Below are 20,064 nucleotides of genomic sequence, written 5' to 3'. Positions count from 1 at the left end.
AGGTGGAGACACTGAATTTCCCTGGAAGCCAACTCACCATCATAAGTTCTTCTGCCTTGTAGGGATTCCTGTGGTTTTTTTTTTCATAAATGGGTCAGAAAACATAAAGCAAGGTTGAGCTTGCTTGGTGTGAGCTCAACTGTGTATTTAGTCAATCATACTGTATAGATTTGAGAGACACAGATTCCAAAAGAATCTTGACTGCTGAGAAATCACCACAACTATTTGGTCTGGGTGGACAAAATGAAATTATTTCCATATGGGGAAATACATCATCACATTAAAGTGTATTTGGATCATTTCCACCGTGTTCACATACCTAGCACATCTTCACTGATACCTACACTTTTGTACATTCTTGTCTTTCTTATCAGAATTTCTTCCTTAAAGAAATCTCACCTTAACCTTCTTTGTCTACCTGCAGAAATTCATTAATCTTTTCCTCAAAACCAGTATAGACACTACCTCTTCACAAACAGCTCTGGGTTTATTACTGCCTAGCAATGCAAATTCAGTTTATGGGACCCAAGACTGGGCTTCAGTGATGGGGACTCAGTGTTATGAACACTTTCCCAGGATGTAAGCATTATCTTCTACATAGGCTATGGTTTTGAATGTATGCAAAAACACAGAACTGATCTACAAGTTACCACAATACCTACCACTTAAAACCTACTGAGCAGACATGGATCAAGCTGGATTTAGCTAATATGCAATCAGAAATTTCTTTTTTTTTTTACTTTTTAAACAATATATTTGAGTCATATTCTTTTCCTCAACTCCTCCCAAATGCCCCCCTCTACTTACCCAAATTTACATTCTTTATATATTTCTCTTAAAAAAAAAAGCCTAAACCAACCCAAACAAAAAGAAACATAAAACAAAATAAAAACATGGATTCTTTTTTGTGTTTGGCTAATGGTTCCTGAACACACTATAATTATTATACTAAAACAACATATCAATAAAACAACTTCTAATGACACATTGATAAACCCATAAATCAGTGTCTTTTGCAACCCTTATCAGAGGTTCTTCTTGCAGTAGATGGAAATGAACACAATCCCACAAACTGAAAATGTGCAGAGACTAAAGGACTTGGGAGTACCCAGTCCTAAATGGAAAGTCTTTAACAAATTCCTCCCCTCAGGGCTCAGAGATCTATGCAGAAAAGGAAGCAGAAAGATTTCATGATCCAGAGGTGATGGATGACTCCAAGGAAATAACATTTTCTAGACAGAACCAGGCTGATGCTCATGCTACCTCACAGAGACTGTGACAGCCTTCACAAGACCTGCTCAAGGTAAAATCAGGAATTGCAATGATAAATGTGTTGGAGTCAAAAAGGACTTTAGATGCCTTTTAGTTCCATCTATTTAATTTATAGATGAATAAATTGCACCCAGTGCTGCAAATGGCTGATTTATTTTGCTCTGGTAGGTAGAAGAAGAACACCTTGGATTAGTATTTGATTCCCATGTATCCATCCTTTCACAGTATCAGGCTGTCTTCCAAGCTGCTGAAATGAAAAGCTGTTCTATTTCACTATCCCACTAGGAAAACATTGAGTCTATGAAATCCTGACCTTGGGCAGCATCCCTGGGGAGAGAGACCTCCATTTCCTTCCAGTGTGTTGGATGACTGTGCCTCTAAGGAAATCGAGCAGTCTCTTTATCCAGTTTTGGTTCTCAGGTTAAATCAATCTCTTGCTGTACTTCTCTTTTGAAGAGCACAGAGTTCTCTACAGGTACTAATTAGGCCTCATGACACTGCCCTGTGGAAATGCTCTTTTTATTATGACTAAAGGGGTACTAAAAGTATTTAAAATGTTCAAGGGGATGCTAGGAAAAAGCTGGGCTCTCGGTACTGAAAATATTGAGGGCCAGGAAGCTCACCAGCACTGCTTAGGAGAAAGCAAGGAAAATGGAATGAGGTGGATCTATGCAGCACATCTTCAGAGGACAATCTATTGAGCCTGTTGGACCAGCCTTCTATCCTTCTGCTCTAGCTCTCCATTCAGCGTACACTCTTCAGCTTCTCTTTTTCTCTCTTGTAACTGCACCTTTAATAGCCTAATGGCAACCTCTGATGGTGATCTGTTTAAGTACATAGACAGCCATGATTTGCATAGGCCATCATCATTTAGATAGCTTTGTGTTGTTGTTCTGCCTTGAATTCTACAGTTTAAGATGAAAGTATATCTCTTGGTTCTTTTGTGTTTATATATCCACTTGGATCTACACTAAACTCCACTTAGCACATCTGCTGGGAATTTTAATTATTCTCATTGAAGTTTTTGTTCTGTGTGTTTGGTTTTCTACACAATCCACATCATGCCTTTGAGGAGATGGGGTATCTCTTGTAATTAAGAGGAGCTGTACAATCTACTACTGTGCTAGTTGTTGCTTACATGGTCATTAGTTGGACCATCTGCATCTCAAGAATGGAGTAGATGGGTTGTTCAGAGTCTCCTTTGGAATACATTCTCTCCACACACAATCCCACCCACAGTCTCTAGTAATCATCATTATGTTCTGTGCCCCTGTGTCTAACTTTTAAGATTTTACCTATAAGTAAGGTCATATAACACTTATCATTTAGTATCTAGATTTATCCAATTATCCTTGCCCCTCCACAGATGAATAGGCAAGGAAGTGTTGTGCATGCATAATGAAATGTTAATGATGTTGAAGGGAAGAGAAAGGCATGTTGTTATGCCACTATTTCCTAGAAGCATACTCTGACATTTCCCAGGATTCTTAAAAATTTTCCATTGTACTATTGATTCTCAGCCAAGCTGTATTATTGCTCCCATTGCACTATTTGATTAGGATAGGCCTTGATGTCTTTACTTCTTATCATTATGAAAATTATTTTTGTTTATATATGATATACATATTTATATATTATGTGTATTTGTGTGTATGTATGATATATGTGAATGATTTTTGTTAAAATGGACACACAAGGCATGGTAAACCTTTAGAGGTCAGAGGACAACTTTGTATATTGGTCCTTGCCTTTCACCTTGTTTGAGATAGGATATCTCTTTGTTCTCTGTTGCGTATGCCAAACTAGCTGGCCCATGAGCTTCTTGGCCTTCTCCTGTCTCTACTTTTCATTCATCACAGGGACACTGAGATCATAGAGTTATTGTCTAATGAGTATAGAATTCTAGTTTTTTTAAGAAGAGAAAGTTCTGAATATTAGTCATATCTAATATTCAAGTAAATTCATGTGTTGAAGAGTAGTTTATTTTCTTGTCCATTAAAGAAAACTTTTTAACATATTTTCTTTTGAAAAGACTGACAATTCATTGGCCTATCTATTATGACCATTATGGAATTTTCCCAATTGACTCTAAAGGCTTAATGTGGAAAGGGGTCCTACTCCTAGACAAATAACTACAGATCACTAATGACTAAAGGTAGAAAGAGAATTGTCCTCTCCAGGTATGACCCCCCTTATTGCTGACCAATGTAGAATAGTCAACCTTGAATCTATATATACACAACAACAAAAATGAACTCAACATGTTGTGTGTATATGTGTGTGTTTGTGTATATAACACATACATGTTTGTGTATGTAGCAATAATAATCAAGAAAAAATGGGACTGTCAACTTGAAAGTTGCAAGGAAGAACAAAGGACAGTAGCTGAGATGGCACGTAGGAGGGAAAGGGAAGGGGAAAAGTAGCATAATTCTATTTCAATTAAAAATATATTAAAATAAGTTAATTAAATTAACTAAAAATGAAAAACAACCAAAAAGCTAGAAGAAATAGCAGAGGTCTAGCTTTTCTGCTGTGGCGGTGAATGTGAGAACAGGGCCTCATCTAGCTGAGGAATAAAAGGCCTACACCAGCAAACCAGAAAGTCCTGAGGAATTGGACCCAGTTCTTTCGTGTAGTATTGGGCCATCACTCTACTTATACAGCTACTGTTATTGTCAATTTAAAAACATTGGACTGTTATACTTAAAATAGTCAAGACAAATTTGTGTTAAATGTATTTTATTATACTTTTCAAAAGAATGAGCAGTCTAATAAAGGTAAATTTTAAATTAGAAGCAATAATGGTATCAAGTAACAAGTCCAAGAAATAAAACACGCTAAATTCAGTTGATGGTGAAGTTCTCCAATTACTCTTCCCATCACTATGATTCATGCTTGAAAGAAGCAATGTAAGGAAGGATTTAGTGTTGGCTCACAGTTTGAGAGGATATCCTCAGTCATGATAGGAAAGGCATGGAGACAAGAACAGGCTTGCTGTTGGGCAGAAGAAGCCTCAGGTAGTTAATTACATGGTCTTGGGAGTCAGGAAACAGAGTCTAGACAGCATCAGTCCTGGGCCATTATCATAAGCCCTCCTCACCCCCAGAAACCTGCTTCTTCCAGTGATACCTCACCTCCTAAGGGTTCTGCAACCATTCAAAATAGTATCAGGAGTGGGGTACCAAATATTCTGACTCATAAACCTATGGAGTACATTTCATCCTCAAGATGTAACACCACCCCAGAAGGAATTGAGATTCTTAAAGTGTAAATCCTTAAAATTTTCTCAAAGAATTAATGAATTTCATGGGAATGCAAAGCAAGATAATCATGGTTGAGTTGGGGCTAGTTCAAAACTAGAAAGCTTTCATGTGGATAAGGGGAGACTAGAAGATTAAGAGATGGCTCTAATAGAAACTAGCATCAAAACATTTGCTGACAATATGCTATGACACCTCCACAACCCCCAGACACACATTGTCTGTGAAGGCAACTAGGAAGGAGAAGAAAAGCAGAAAGCCATGAATAAAGCTGGTAACACACCCAAGAACACAGGGAGAATGTGAAGTGGAAGGAGGAGACAGACAGGTATACTCCTGGAATTCTTAAGCTTGTTGTTAACATTAAAGTCTGCTGATATTGGGAGTTCAAAGGTGAAGTTACTATCTTTCATTTATACTTGGAAATTACCAAGTACTAACATTTAAAAGATTGTTTCCCATTTAAAGGCTTAATCTTGAGAACATTCTTGTAACAATTCATTTTTCTCATTTTAGAACTATGATGAGTGGAACCTAAATCATCTGCCAGGTGGGTGAAAATATCACCCCTGTTTTCAGAGTCTGGTGCTCATCAGAGCCAATGCTTTCACGCTCTCTACCTCTTCAGCTATTTGCTTGCTCTCTCCTTTCAGTCCACATCCTTCAGGGCCTCCTCCTCCTCCTCCTCCTCCTCCTCCTCCTCCTCCTCCTCCTCTACCTCTTCCTCCTCTTTCTCCTCTTTGTTTACCCTTCTGCCCCCACACCATCTTCTTTCTCAGTCTTGCTGGTAATTTTCATGTCTTGAAAACATATTCTTTAAGTTTGTATCTCTTCTTATAAAATTGAGTTGTTTTCTTGCCCTTCTGTTCCTTGTATGTGTTAAGATATTCACTCTGCTAAAATATGGGACTCACAAATATTTCTTAATATCATGTTCATTGTTTCCTCCCTCTGTTGTTTCCTTTGCTCTGTTTAACTACTCCAGGTTGCTATAATGTACTTGTCAATTTTTTTTGCTATTGTTACCTATGATTTTAGATTCATAGCCAAAAACAAAATTGTCCAAATTCACATCAAAACCTTCTTACTCATGTGAGCTTGAGTAGTTTTATATTTTCAGAATTTACTTTGACAACTTGATGCCATTCTGAATTTAATTTTATATATTGAGATAATCCTAATTTGATCCTTCTACTTGTGAGTATCCAGTTGTCAACAATAATTATTGAAGAGACTGTCATTTTGCCTTTAGGTTTTCTTGACACCTTGTCATGCATCAATTGAATATACATGCTTGGATTTGTATCTTTATTCTTTTCCATTGGTCAAGTGGTGTATGTGATTGTGGGGTTTTTGTTGTTGTTGTTATTTTTTGCAACATCATTATGCTGCTTTGATTATTGGAACTTTGTGAGATACTTTGAAATCATACGATGTGAAGCATCCAACACTGTTCTTTTTGCTCAGGCTCCCTTCAGCTATTAGAGTTGATTTTAATGTCATGAAGATTTTGGTAAGAATTGTATTGCATCTGTCCCTTAGTATAAATAGCATAGATAATTTAATACTATTAATTCTATCTATAAGCACTAGCTCTCTTTTCACTTTTGTTTCTTTAATTTCATCAATAAGTCATGTTTTACAATGCATGAATTTTATGTTTTTAAGTTATATTTATTCCTGTCTGATTTTCTTGGTACTTTCAGGGAAAGTTGCTTTCTTTTCTGTATTGTTTATTACTACATAGAATTTTACCATTTTGATTCTGTATTCTGTATAGTTATTGACTTTGTTTATTCCAATAGGCTTTTAATAACTTCTTAATGGTTTTATTCATGAAATACTACATTATCTGACAAGTTTAACAATGTCTCTATTTATTTTGGTTTCTTGCCTGATTGCTTTGGTTGGGATTTCTAATACTGTGTTGACAAGAAACAGTGAGAGTAAGCATTTTTGTCCTATTTATTGATGTCAAAGGAAAAACCTTCAGTTTTTGGCCATTGAGTATAAATGCTCTGAGCTGCTGCTCTGTTGCCTTTATGACACATTGAGTCACATTTTTCCATGCTTTCTTTATTAAGAAAAATCTTAAGTACTTATACTCATTTCAAACACTGTATTTACATCTTGTTTTAATACTAATTCCCAATTTTCCTCTTTCATCTTTTTTTCTAAAATGATGACTTATGGTCATTTATGACATAAAAATGGAAAAAAGATCTCTGCCTTTTCCCAGAGTATGAAACTGGAGGCAGAAAATGGACATTTTTTTTTTAATCATTGTAATTATAAAAGAGAATAAAGTTATCCCATTTTCACCAAAGGATACAGTATTGAATTTTTTTTTAACATAAAGGACCACTAATTTACAGGCAATGAACTCTATGCTGTGTAAGAAGAAAGAGTCTCTTCTCTCAGTTGTTCAATCAGTCAAGGTCCACATGATGATAAAGAAAAATAAAGAATAGATATGACTGACAAAGATATTAACAAAGATCACGTGGCAATATTAGTATTGATAGTAATAGTAACAGTGATAATTGATGAAGAGAAGATAATCTACCTGTTTCAGATACACCTGCATTTTTCAGAACATAAAACATATGTAGAGTGTGGTAGTTTGAATGTAATTGGCCCCCTTAAACTCATAGGAAGTAGCATTATTATGAGGTGTGTCTTTGTTGGAGTAGGTATGGCCTGTTGGAGGAAGTATGTAACCATAAGGGTGGGCTTTTGAGGTCACCTGTGCTCAAATTGTGCCTAGTGTCACAGTTTACTTTCTGTTGCCTGTAGGATCAAGATGTAGAACTCTTAGCTCCTTCTCCAGCACCATGTGTGCCTACACACCACCATGTCTCACCATGATGAAATTGGAACAAACCTCTGAAACTATAAGCCAGCACCAGTTAAATGTTTTCCTTTATAGGAGTTGCTATAGTCATGGTGTCTCTTCATAGCAATGGAAACCCTAACCAAGGGATAATAATAGAGAAGAAAATGTACCTGGAGTCTCAAGCAAGTTTGAAAGAAATGGTCATGTTACATTGGGCCAACTAAAGGTGAAATTAATACTGTAAATTTGAGAAATGGAATGATGAAGCAATTGAACTTGATTATTTCCTAGATCTTGGTCCCTACATTGAATTGCTTATTCAAAGAAGAACAGAGTTGCTCAGAGAAAGTGTTTGAGTTAAGTGCCGCACATAGACATAAATAACCAGAATAAAAAACTATAGTCATATGCTGTGCATGAAAACCTGAAGTGCTCAAACATGGAAGAGGATGTGTAAAGGATAAAAAAGGAGCCAGACAGAAGCTGTTTGAAGAAGACCTGCCCAAGTCAGTTTAAATATATATATTTCAAAATAAATAATTAAACTAATTAATTATAATCCACTGAATAAAACAATACAGGAGTTTTTCTTTATGAGAGGATAAACACTGGAGAGGTAGAATAGTAGTATACCAGCTAGAAAAGTACAAATGCATAACAACCACCAAAATAGTAATGAAACCAAATAGAAAGGAATAATAAGTACAACTTCAGAAATTTTTAGAGGAAAATAATATTTAAGCAGTTTTAAACTATCACTTTCCCTGAAGTAGTTATTAATTATGTAGAGAAAATCCTTACTTTAATCAAAGAGTTAGTGTACCAGTTACCCAAAAATGGAACAGGTAAGTTGACACTATATACTTCTTCATTGAGAACGCTGATAATGAAGTGGCCCAAGTTTACTTTTGTAGCATTCCTCTCTGAAAATGCAAGTCTTAAGCCTAAAAACTGAAAAAACTTTAGACATGGGAAAAAGATATGTGATATACGTGATACCATTCAAATGTAGCTTGTAAATTCCTGGTACTCAGGAGGCTGAGGCAGGAGGATCATGAGTGTGAGGGCAGCATGTGTTACACAGAGACCTTGTCTTAAAACAACAAAAACAATAACAATAATAATAATAGCAAACCCATTAAGCTAGGCCCAGTAGTTCATACCTGTAATCTTAGCACTTGGAAATCAGAAGTAGGAAGATGCTATGAGTTTGAGGGTAACCAGGGCTACACAGTTATTAAACTCATTGAGCTAACACATTTGAAGGTTTGTTTTTGTTTTAACTATTCAGCAAATATCTGACATTTACTAGGTACTGTTTAAATACCTATTCACTTTAAAATTGCATTAATTTTTATAGGTTTTTGAATTTTTTAATTATTTTTTTTCATATATTATTTATTGATCATGTTTTCCCCTTCTAACTCCTTGCAAATCCTCTCCCCCAGCTAGGCATTCTTCATCTCTCCAAAACAGACAAACAAAACTGTGGTGATGTTTTATTTGTGCTGAAATGTGATATTTTATTTGTGCGTTAATAAATAAAGCTTGCCTGAAGATCAGGGGGAAAAGGACAGCCATTTTAAGTAAACAAAGTCAGGCAGCACATGCCCTTAATCCCTTAGCAGGCAGGACCTCTGTGTGTTCAAGGCCACACTAGGGAACAGAGACAAGCGTGGTGACACACTCCTTTAATCCCAGTAACAACCATAGAGGCCTGGAGGTCTGTACACACAGACAACAGTGACAGAGCTGTGTAGGAAGAGGAAGTGAGGTAGCTGGGCTAAAAGCCAATGAAAGGGCATAAAAGCAAAGCGTATAAACCTGGGTAGACAGGAAGTCATGCTCTTTGGAAGCTGCAGACTTGGTTAGGTGAGTTTAGCTTGTGGCTTTCTGTATTTCCCTGATCTCTCTAAGGCTTTAACCCAAATTTCTGGCTCTGTGTTTTTTATTTAATAAAAACATTTAGAAATTCCGCTATACAAAACAAAACAGCACATACAAGACATCATGGAGTCTTCTTTGTGTTGGCCACCTAACTACTCCTGAGAATGGGGTCTTCCCAGTAATGCAGTTGTTATTCCCAGTATTACTCCATTGGAGAGAACAGGTATTCCTTTGCTCAGAATCTATCAATTTCAAATACCTTGTTGCTTAAGGATGGTTAAGACTTCCTGCCCAAGCGCCCTAGTTTTGACAGTTTTAACTCAAGTCTCTCTAAACGTAACTTCCCAAGTGTTTTAGAAATTCAGGTATAAGTCACCATTTCTGGTTCTGGGGTGTATTTAAAAAAAAAAAAAAAGATCTTAGGTCAAGCCAGGCTCTGAGGTACAGGAGCAGCATCTGTCAGACTGGAGGGCTTGGGGCCACTGGCTGCCCACATAGTCTCATAGGGCACCATCACCAAGTATGATAAACTATAATACCAAAGCAGTAAAAAGGCATGTCTCTCCTTTTGGAAAGAGTGAGATGGGGGTATCAGGACATTGGTTTGCTCTAAGGCTGTGAGTGAATAACTAGTCCATGCCTGTTCTCATCTGCTAGCGGTTTATTGGCCATGCTTAATAACCCTTGGTTGGTAGATATCTCACTTCTGGATTTTGTCTTTGCATTTACATAAACTCATGGTGTGTGTGTGTGTGTGTGTGTGTGTGTGTGTGTGTGTGTGTGTGTGTGACAAGATTCTAAGGTGCTTACACTTAGAAGCTTAACATCTTTGCTGTGACCATGATTCAACTCACAATACTGCCTCACTGTGGTGTTCATGTATCTCAAAGAATGTTTATCACAAATTAGCTTTTCTATCTTATTTCATATTCCTTCCTATAAAAGATTGTGTCTTAGATAAAGTTCTCTAAGTGCTCTTGGAATGCTCTGTACCTTTGTCTGCTCTGGGCAGCACATTCTCCTCCTATTCACAATGTGTCTGTGTATGACTGACTCTCAGTGAAACCTGAAGTCCTTTGATGTCAGTGTGTGCTTCCTTGTTGGTGGTTTCTCTTCCTTCTCAGCTGGAAGTTCTATGAAGGCCTGGGCACTGCCTGCTGTTGCTCCAACTAGAGCTTTGATTCCAAACTCTGTCTGTGACATTTAGAGATCCTCTTCATACTAGCCCGTGCAGTCACTGTGAGAAGCACTGGAATTCTCATAACATGGATCTTATTTTGACAAGCTGTAGCTCACTGCCCCAAAGCAGGCCTTCTAGAATTTTACTAAGTATATAAGATAAAGTAACCTAAATGACAATAACCAGAGACTTATGTGCATAGACAAAATGTCCCACAACAAGGTCACAATAGGGTATTACTTGGAGGCAAACAGAGTGAGCATCTTATTATGGCTGCAAATAGCAAAGAGGAGAATAACCCAGCTGGAAGTAAATTAGAACTGTGAAAACAATAAAACATAGAAAACAACAACAGCAACACAATGTCTGAAGTATGAAAATCATGTTTAAAAGAGCAACAAAGCTTATGCATCTCTCCTGTAGTGTACCCAGACTTGCAACCCTGCAAAGCAGTGAACAGGAAATACTCATATGAGTCAACTGGTGATAGTTTTTTGTTGTTGTTGTTGTTGTTGTTGTTTTTTTCTCATCTTGCTTTTGTGAAAATTCCTTACTACATTCAACCTCTATGCTCTTTTCTCTTTTTCGCTAATTATCAAGGGCATCTCCAAGCCTTTCATTAAATCATTAAATGCTGATAATTGTTACCAACATTATTACTGGTTTCTACTACACATCTGTGTGGGAGGCAGAATAGAAAACAGCTGTCCAAGGTGTTATGAGTCTGGTCCAAGGTTGCACAAGGATAGAATAAGAGTGGAGAGAGAGGCTGCTGTCTCTGTCCCACTGTCTCATTAGATCTTGCTCACTTGGTGATGACCTGGAGCAGGACTCATTGGTGACACAGTGCATGGGGTCTTGTTTTCACCTGCTCTCTCTGCCTGGCTTTGCTAAGCCTTAGGGCTACCTGGTGTGACTCAGCTTCCTGCTGACCTGCCAGTGGATGAGAGTCACATGGATAGGAGTCCCATGGCCAATCTGTTGCATCAAGGTATGCCACCCACCATTCTTGATTCACCTGTATGCCAGTAAAGAGGGAACTGCACACAGAACTGCAATCCAATCCCAAGGGTATAATTTCTCAGCTGTTCTGTCCAGGCATTGGATAGCAAACCACAGCATGACACAGCAAAACAGGCTCTACAGGACACAGAAAAACAAGCACTGGTGGAAATGTCTCCTGGAAGGATGAAGGGCTGAGATCGGCAGAGATTGATGTGCAAACAGTATGCATCAAGACTTAAGGACAGTCACAGGAGTGGCTGATAGAGCAGGGCCTGTTTTAGTCTTAGTACATTTGTATGAGGAACAAAAAAAAAAAAAAAGGTAGACTCTGTCACCTAGCTCATGAATGACAAGTGACTGGCTGGCCACTTGTAGTAAAAAGAGGCACATGGACTCCCCTCAATGAAACAAGATACTTATGTCATATATGCTGTATATTAAATGGCAAAGTTATCATCTCCTCTGAACTCTCCATCTGTGTCTGATCCCCTTGTCTCTTTGGTGGCCTTTTGCATAATGGTGCCCAATGCATCACCCCTTGACACAGAAATATATACTTTTTTAATATGCAGTCTAATGGTTCCATTTGACAGGAGAAATCCCAGTGATCTATACTGTGTCTTAAATTGATCCAGCATGTTGTGGCATTCGGGTCGAGTTATTTCCTGCTAATAATTTCTTAACAGAAGATAGAAAGACAATAGCATTCGTAAATCAAGCCCAATGTGTGATTAAATGCCACAGTAAGATCAGACATTTGTTTCAGTACCACCAGCCTGATTTGGCTATGGTGCAGGCAGAGGAGGGGCCATGTCATTTGCATGCCACAACAAGGAGCATTATACAAATCACCCTAAATTATCTAGCCCTGGGAAGGAACAGGTTGCTGGGATATGGCGTTCATATATCAAAGACAAACCTCTGATGAAGATGCCCCTTGGTCACTCACCATGTGACAGGGTGTGCCTTATAGCCTTTTCAACACTTGCCTTTCCCCAAATCTTGGCAGATGAATTTCCTGCCCCGTTTGTGTTTTTAATCACTTAGTAGCATTTAATGTATTTTGCAGGTTAAGTTTTTCTTTTGTAATTTCATTTCTTATGGTGAAATTTAGATTTTACTCAGCCCTCTCAATACAGATTTTCTACCCAATTGTAAATTTTTCTCCTTATCTTCTTTAATTGTTTTTTTTATTTTTGAGATTATAATAAAATTATATTATTTTTCCCCTTTTCTCCCTCCAAACTCTGCCACATATGCCTCCTTGCTCTCTTTCAAAATCATCATCTAATTTTTTCATTAATTGTTGTTAAATGTGAATATATATTCTTAGGTATAACCTGCTTAGCCTGTATAAGGCTATGAGGTTTGGTCATCATGGCTAACTGCCAAGAATCTCTTTTGTCAAGTTTCTGCATGTTCTATATTGACCTCAATATGAAAACAGGTTTGTACCTCCCACTCACACAGAATCCTTGTGCTTCAAGGGGTTTCAGTCCTGAAGTGTAACCTCAAACCTCACTCCTCCTTGGTGCCTCCTGTCTGTCTGAAGCACTGCTTGGAATGCTTCGGCCAGCTGTCTGACTGACTTCATCATGACATCTAGGTATCATTCTGTTCCTGGGAACACCTTCATCTCTGGATATATCTACACATTGTCTCAGTGTCAGGAAGGATGAGAATCACACTGGCCTGGTGTTGAATGAGAACTCACTATTCCTTTCTGCAGCAGGTAAGCCCTACACACACATTCTCTCTCTCTCTCTCTCTCTCTCTCTCTCTCTCTCTCTCTCTCTCTCACACACACACACACACACACACACACACACACACATTCACTCACACATTCTTTGTTAACAACCCCCCTCTCAGGAACTTGGAGAGAAAGTTCTGAAACTGGGTATGTTGATGCATGTCAGCTATCTCAGCAATCAGAAGGATGAGACAGGAACATAAAGAGTTTGATAACATATTGAGTTACATGGAGGCACCAAGGAGGAGTGAGGTATGGAGTCACAGGTCAGTCTGAGTCACATTGTAAGACTCTGAAAAAAGAAAGAGAACAAAGAACAAAAACAAAAGCTTTGATACAGTAATAGATAATAGTGATGTGTGTCATTAATTTTTCTTTTATATCCATGGGTATGAAACATAGAAATGGACATCAATGCAAATGATACATTTATTTACCTTTTATTTATGTGTGTGAGTGTGTGTGTGTGTGTGTGTGTGTGTGTGTGTGTGTGTGTCTGTATGTCTGTGTCTGTGTTTGTAGGAGGAAGCTACATTTATGTGCATGCCACATAATTTAATCATAGTCCTTGAGGAATGATACATCATCTTCTTTCATGCATGACTCCTTTTATTTATGTATGTATTCTAGTCAGATATTCTGGAAATGACAAATGCCCATGAGCTCATCACCAAAGACATTACATCTCTCAACTTGCTTTCCTTTGCTCTTGATCCCTAAACCCATGCAAGGGGATCAGTCACCTCAGCCTTGCATTCTGTTGTTTTATTTGGGTGCTTTAAAAACTATTTCCAGCAGGGCACTATTTGCTTTCCATTGTGTATTAGCTTTGTAAGAAGGGCAGAATGTATCCTTCAGGATAGATTTTCTTTTTCCACATGTAATTGTCATGCTTCTATGATGTACTTATCTGGCTTCTATGTGCTTGATCTTCATTAATCTCAGTAGTTACATTACTTAAAGTCACCTTGAACACCGAATTCACCAATACTGAACTATTACTCCAAGGGGAAATACAGGTTAGTTTCCTGTGGCCTCTGTTAACAAAATTTTCATCAACCAATCAATATACAACCTTGTTTTATGTGCATTTCTGATTTAAAATGCCTTATTTAATATATATTGTTGACCCATTAGCATTAAAGTCTAGGCCAACAGTGCACTAACTCACATCTTTAAAATTCATATCTAATACATGTACTCTCTCATAAAGCTCTACCAATCTTGGGCACACTAGATAACTCTAGACATTTGGGGGGGGGCATTTTTCCCAATGAATGCATTAACATGGAGCCTAAGTGAAGGAGATGGGTGTTAACTATACCAAGAAGAGAGTGTTTGTTTACAGTATGAGAGTGAAATCCAAGATCTTGCAAATTCTCTGTTTAAGTAAAGCAGCAAATGTGTGTCATAGTTCTAAGCTGTCATTATTCTACAGGAACGTAGATGACATCATACTGTCTCAGCCATTGATCTGAAATTACAAATATGTTTTAGTAAGCAACATTTCACCACATAAATATACCCATATGTTAAAGCCATTGTTCTTTGAATTAACATTTGAAAACTTTAACCTTGAATTTGTTAAAAATAAATGTTCATTTTTCATCATGCCTAGATTTAATATATTCACATGGTAAAGTAATTGTGCTGGTGAGAAATGCTATTTTTCAGGTAAAGGAAATATACTCTATTGCCAATGGCACAATGACAACTTCTCTTCCCCTGTAAATAATTAGATATTTAACACTTGCTCTGTAAAATAAGCAAGGGTTCATTGGACTCAGAACCATTATTACATGCGCCTCTAGTATAATCTCAAAATATATAAATACACTGTGATAGATTCTGAAGACTTAGAAAGGTATGATTATTGTTTTACAGAAAAAAAGTTCTAGATGTAGCGACATACAAATGGTAATATGAAATTCTAAACAATGTCATTGTCATGCAAATCATGTGCCCTGTGGGAGAAATGTTTACTAGCACCTCCAGAGATCAGATAAGATTCTAGAAGAGGCAGAAATGATGCTGACATTTGACACACACATGTTTATCATGAGTATTTCCCACTGAAACAATGGACTAATTCCTTGGGCATCATTTGGTTGGACAAACAGACCAGGTATAGGTTTTATGGGTATTCATTCCCTTTACTCTCCTAAAGGCCTTCCTGTGGACAATAAGAAGAGCTTTGTATTTGTCATCCCACTTCAGCTGCCCTGGATTTGGTGAAATCCAATTGGCCCACCCCTTCACTTCCTCAGTTCTTGGTTACATAGGTATTGCATTTGTGCTAGTTGTGAATCTAATGGTAGTAAATTTGATCAGTCATCCTTGTCCAAATAGTTAGCTCCTGTTCACAGACCCTCAGACCTCACTGTGACCTGATGGTTATCAAACTCTGGCTATCAAGCAGCAGCCCTAGCTTCACACCGATGCTTGTTAGAATGTTGCACAGTCTTAGCCACCAGCCAGACCCACTGAATCAGAACCTTATGGGATAAGGTCCTGCAGTGAGCTGTTGAAAAAGTCTGCTGAGTGATTGCAGAGCATGCTGAAGTTTGAGGAGCGATGCTTGAAGCAAGCCTTTATTGATTTGACTTGTCCCTAAGCACTAGGTTTTGTCAGGGCTGTGAATTGATCAAAGGATGTATTCTGTCTCCATCTTAATTAAGGATCTGGGTGTGAGAATTAAGAGAGTAACTGATGAGAGGGCTACAAGATATAAATCACAAGCAGTAGGGTCCAAATGCATTACATAGGTTGTAACTGAGAGCATACTTAAAGACATGAAGAAATATGCCCCTGTAGCCAAGCCAGGTGTCTGAACCTGGAAGCGTTACTTATTCCTGCTTTTTAGACCACTCAATTGGCTCAAGCCCTTATGCCCATTCTATGCAAAATCTAATTTACTGGTCAGGTATGGCAAGATAGCTGTGTGGGCAAAGATGCTTGCCATCAAGCCTGACGACTTGAATACTACTTGAAGGACCCAGATGATAGAAGGAGAGGTCTGACTTCCCTTCCTTCATAATGTCTTCTGACCTCCATTCATGTGTCATGACACATATGGCCATAGACATATGTAGAAGAATTTCTAAAAAGGTCTTATTAAATAAAATACAGAACCAAATATAGGGGTTAAAGCCTTAGATCAGGGAAATAGGAATAGCCACAAGCCAAACTTACCTCACCAACTCTGCAGCTTCCAAATGCCAATTACTTCCAGTCTACCCAGGTCTTTATTGCCTTGCTGTTCTGCCCTCTCATTGGCTATCTTATCCTACCTACCTCACTTCCTCTTCCTACTCAGCACTGTCATTTTCTGTCTGTCTCTACAGACCTCCAGGCCTCTATGTTTGGTATTAGGATTAAAGGTGTTTTTCGCCACACTTGACTCTGTTCCCTAGTATGGCCTTGAACACACAGGATACTGCCTGCTAAGAGATTAAGGGCTTGTGCTGCTTGACTTCTTGTTTACTTAAAATGGCTGACCTTTTCCCCCTGATCTCCAGGCAAGCATTATTTATTAACATACAAATAAAATATCACCACATTTCAGCACAAATAAAATAACACCACAGACATACACAACAATAAATAAATAAATAAATAAATAAATAAATAAACAGACAAACAAACAAACAAACATTATCTGGTCAGCAACATTGGCACCATATGGGAAATTTTAGAACTAACAAACATATTAACCTTTAGCCTATGGGCCATACAAGTTTCAGGCTGTATGAATGCTGTTCAACAAAATTGGAGATGATGATGTCATATGATGATGTAAAAGTATTGGGCATTTCTGATGTGAAAGGATCTTGGAACAGAAATCCTAGACTTAGTGAATTAGGATCTACTTTGATCAAGACTATCGGGTTAATAATATACAAGTACATTTTTGAGAAATATTCCTCCACAGGACATGGCTCATGGGACTTCATTATTTTGAATGTGTACAAGAAAGAACAAAACCACTGTCATTCACTGATTCCTTAAGAACAGAGCAGAAACACAGCTTCTAAAGACAAATACATGTCTGACATCATCTGTGTACAAGTCCTGATACAAGAGTCTTAGGTTTAAAGCTTGGAACTTAAGTACTAGTATCACTAGTACTAGTAACACTAGTATCCACATTTTAATCAGTCAAGGTTATTCCATTAGTACAACACAGAATTAGAATCTAAATCTCACCAGTTTGGCTCCTGATCTAATACTCTTGAGGCTTTCTTTCCTGATTCTCAAATGAACAGAGAGTGACAATGTACTTGATTAGATGTGGGGCTTTGTTGGTTTCATGCTTCCTCATGCCAAAACTCAGAAAATGAAACTGATTCTGGACAGGGGAGGGTTATGAATATAACTGCAACTTTGCTCCTTATTTTCCATGATTTTTGTGGAGAATTTTTCACAAAAGAAGCATTTTTGTCTTCCCAGGGTCTCTGAGTATCCCATGGGGGAATTTGGGACAGAAATCCAAGACCCATAGCTGTTATTTGCTTCTGGGCTCTCCTGGGATTTCCCTGTCTGTAGAGAAATCTGAGTGTTCTTCAACATGCCTGAAGAAAAATACTTTCCCCAGTCTTATAATCTATCTCAGGTTCTCTAGCCCAGACTAACACTCTTAGCTATATATCTTATAGTCCCAGTAAATGTGTCATTAATTTGCATGTCATCTGCATCTTCTAATTACTAATCATCAGCAATAATGGAACTATATTGATCAACCATATCCAATGTCTCAGTTAGTTCTGGACTCAAGTAAGTTGTAAATGGAGGTATTATTATCTCTTCTTAAATCCATTAGGATGTACCAAAACAATAGCTCAGTGCTTAGGAGGCCAGCTGGTCTACCAGATAACCTGAGTTCAGTACAGAGCTCCCACTCCAATGACTCAAAAATCACCTGTAACTCTAACTCCTGGGGATCTGATGCTCTCTTCTGAAGTCAATGGCACCTGCACCCGTATGGCATATACACAGATACATGAAATTGAAAAATTAAAGTGTAGACACAGAAGGGAGCAAACTTCTTGCTCCAAATTCTCATTATAAAAATGTTTATGTCCCATAAATGGCATAAATTAAATGTAAATGTTACCGATAGTGAGATATTTGGACTTCTGTGAAATTCCCTGTGCTTATTCCTCTACCTCGTGCATCTGCAAGTCTTTCTCTAAATGTGCTCTTGCTGTGATTCTTTTCCTGGACTCCTAAGAATCCCATTCTGTGTGGTACCATGTTCTCATTAAATACCACTGATTCCTGGATTATACTTTCCCAAACCAAGAAACCCTGAGGATGGAAGAATGTTATGTTAGGCACAAAGTAGACAAAGAGAGGATGTTTACACATGGAAAAAGCAGTGATTATCTTTGAATTATAAGGTGACTATATGTTGAAGATAAATATAAATCAGTGAAATGTTCAGGTACTGAAATTAGAGGAACAACCTATCACATTATTTTCTCTAAGCTGATCAAAACCCAACAACTTGTCCAAGCAAATTGACCATAAATTTTAATTGTGTAATGTCAGAATACATAAAGAAACCATAATGACTTTAGCCCAAAATTGTGCAATAATGTCTGAATAAATCTAGCCCTTTAGCCAATAAACCCATTCCCCTGTGAAAGAATATGGGTCACAATACCAACAAGCCACTCTTGATTCTCACTATTGCCTAGTGTAGGTCTTTAGGGAGGTGACTGATACGGCAAGGGAATGTGCTTGTACTTGGCCTATGAGTGGTCCTTTGGGAAAACTTACTACTGAAACATTCAGAAGAAGGTTCATCTGTATATTTTCTATGCACCCCTGCCCTACACCCCTCAAAATCTGATTAGTCTTGAACTTACACAATTCATGAAGAAAGAATTGGATAACCAAATTCCCATCCAAACTGCCAAAAAATTAGAAATGACAAGGTCTAGGTTCATGAGATTTTCCCTCTACTGTATTCCTTTTCAGCTCTTCCAGATAAAATGTGCTGTGGAAAACTTGGAGGCAGTCCCAAAGAGAGCCACTAAAATGATGAAAGTTTTGACTAACATTCCCTCTGAGGAAAGGTAAGGAAAAGAGTTTATTTAGCCTGGTGAAAAGAAGGCTGAACTAATGCTACTCTTCCTGTATGTGAAGAAGTGTGTGAGTGACAGGAGCCCTTATTTCCAATGGTCTAGAACAAGAGGAGAGTTATTAGGACAAGAGAGACAACAGTTCTCTATCCTTAGAAAGCCTTCCTGGTGAAGCAAAACACACACACACACACACACACACACACACACACACACACACACACACGTGTTTGCATGGGCTCACACAGGGCACTGTTTGCACTCTAGTAAATGGTCACCATGGATTCATGTGAAGTCTTGTCTTCATACCCCTGGGTTATATCAAATGATCCCATGGTGTCCGTTATTACCAGGTAAATCTATTCTGTGAAAGGTCACCTATTTGATTTGATTAGGAAGTTAACAGTATCCTCCAGGGTTGATGATTTTGTAATGGAAGAATGAACTTCAAATGTGAGTGGTCAGTTTGAATTTCAATCTGTTGGTAGTCATCCAAAGGTATACCCTACTAGAGCCCAGCCAAGATAAACCCTACCATCTATAATAACAACAAAGTCTGCTATTGCCTGGAGAATGTTATTACTTGCCTTTAATGCATATAGAGATGAATTGGCCAAACTGAAGTATGGGTTTTTCAAAAGTACTTTATTTTTGTGGATATGCAAATGGGTAAACATCTACATGTGTGCTTCTCTGTAGAGTTCAGAGATCTTTAATATTTCTGCAGGAGCTACTCAAATTGTTTTCTGAGATGTGATCCCTCACTGGGACCTGGGGCTAGC

Source organism: Onychomys torridus, chromosome 10, assembly GCF_903995425.1.
Source record: "Onychomys torridus chromosome 10, mOncTor1.1, whole genome shotgun sequence".
Classification (NCBI taxonomy): Eukaryota; Metazoa; Chordata; class Mammalia; order Rodentia; family Cricetidae; genus Onychomys; species Onychomys torridus.
The sequence above is the reverse complement of the archived record's forward strand: the minus strand, read 5'-3'. Positions refer to the sequence as shown.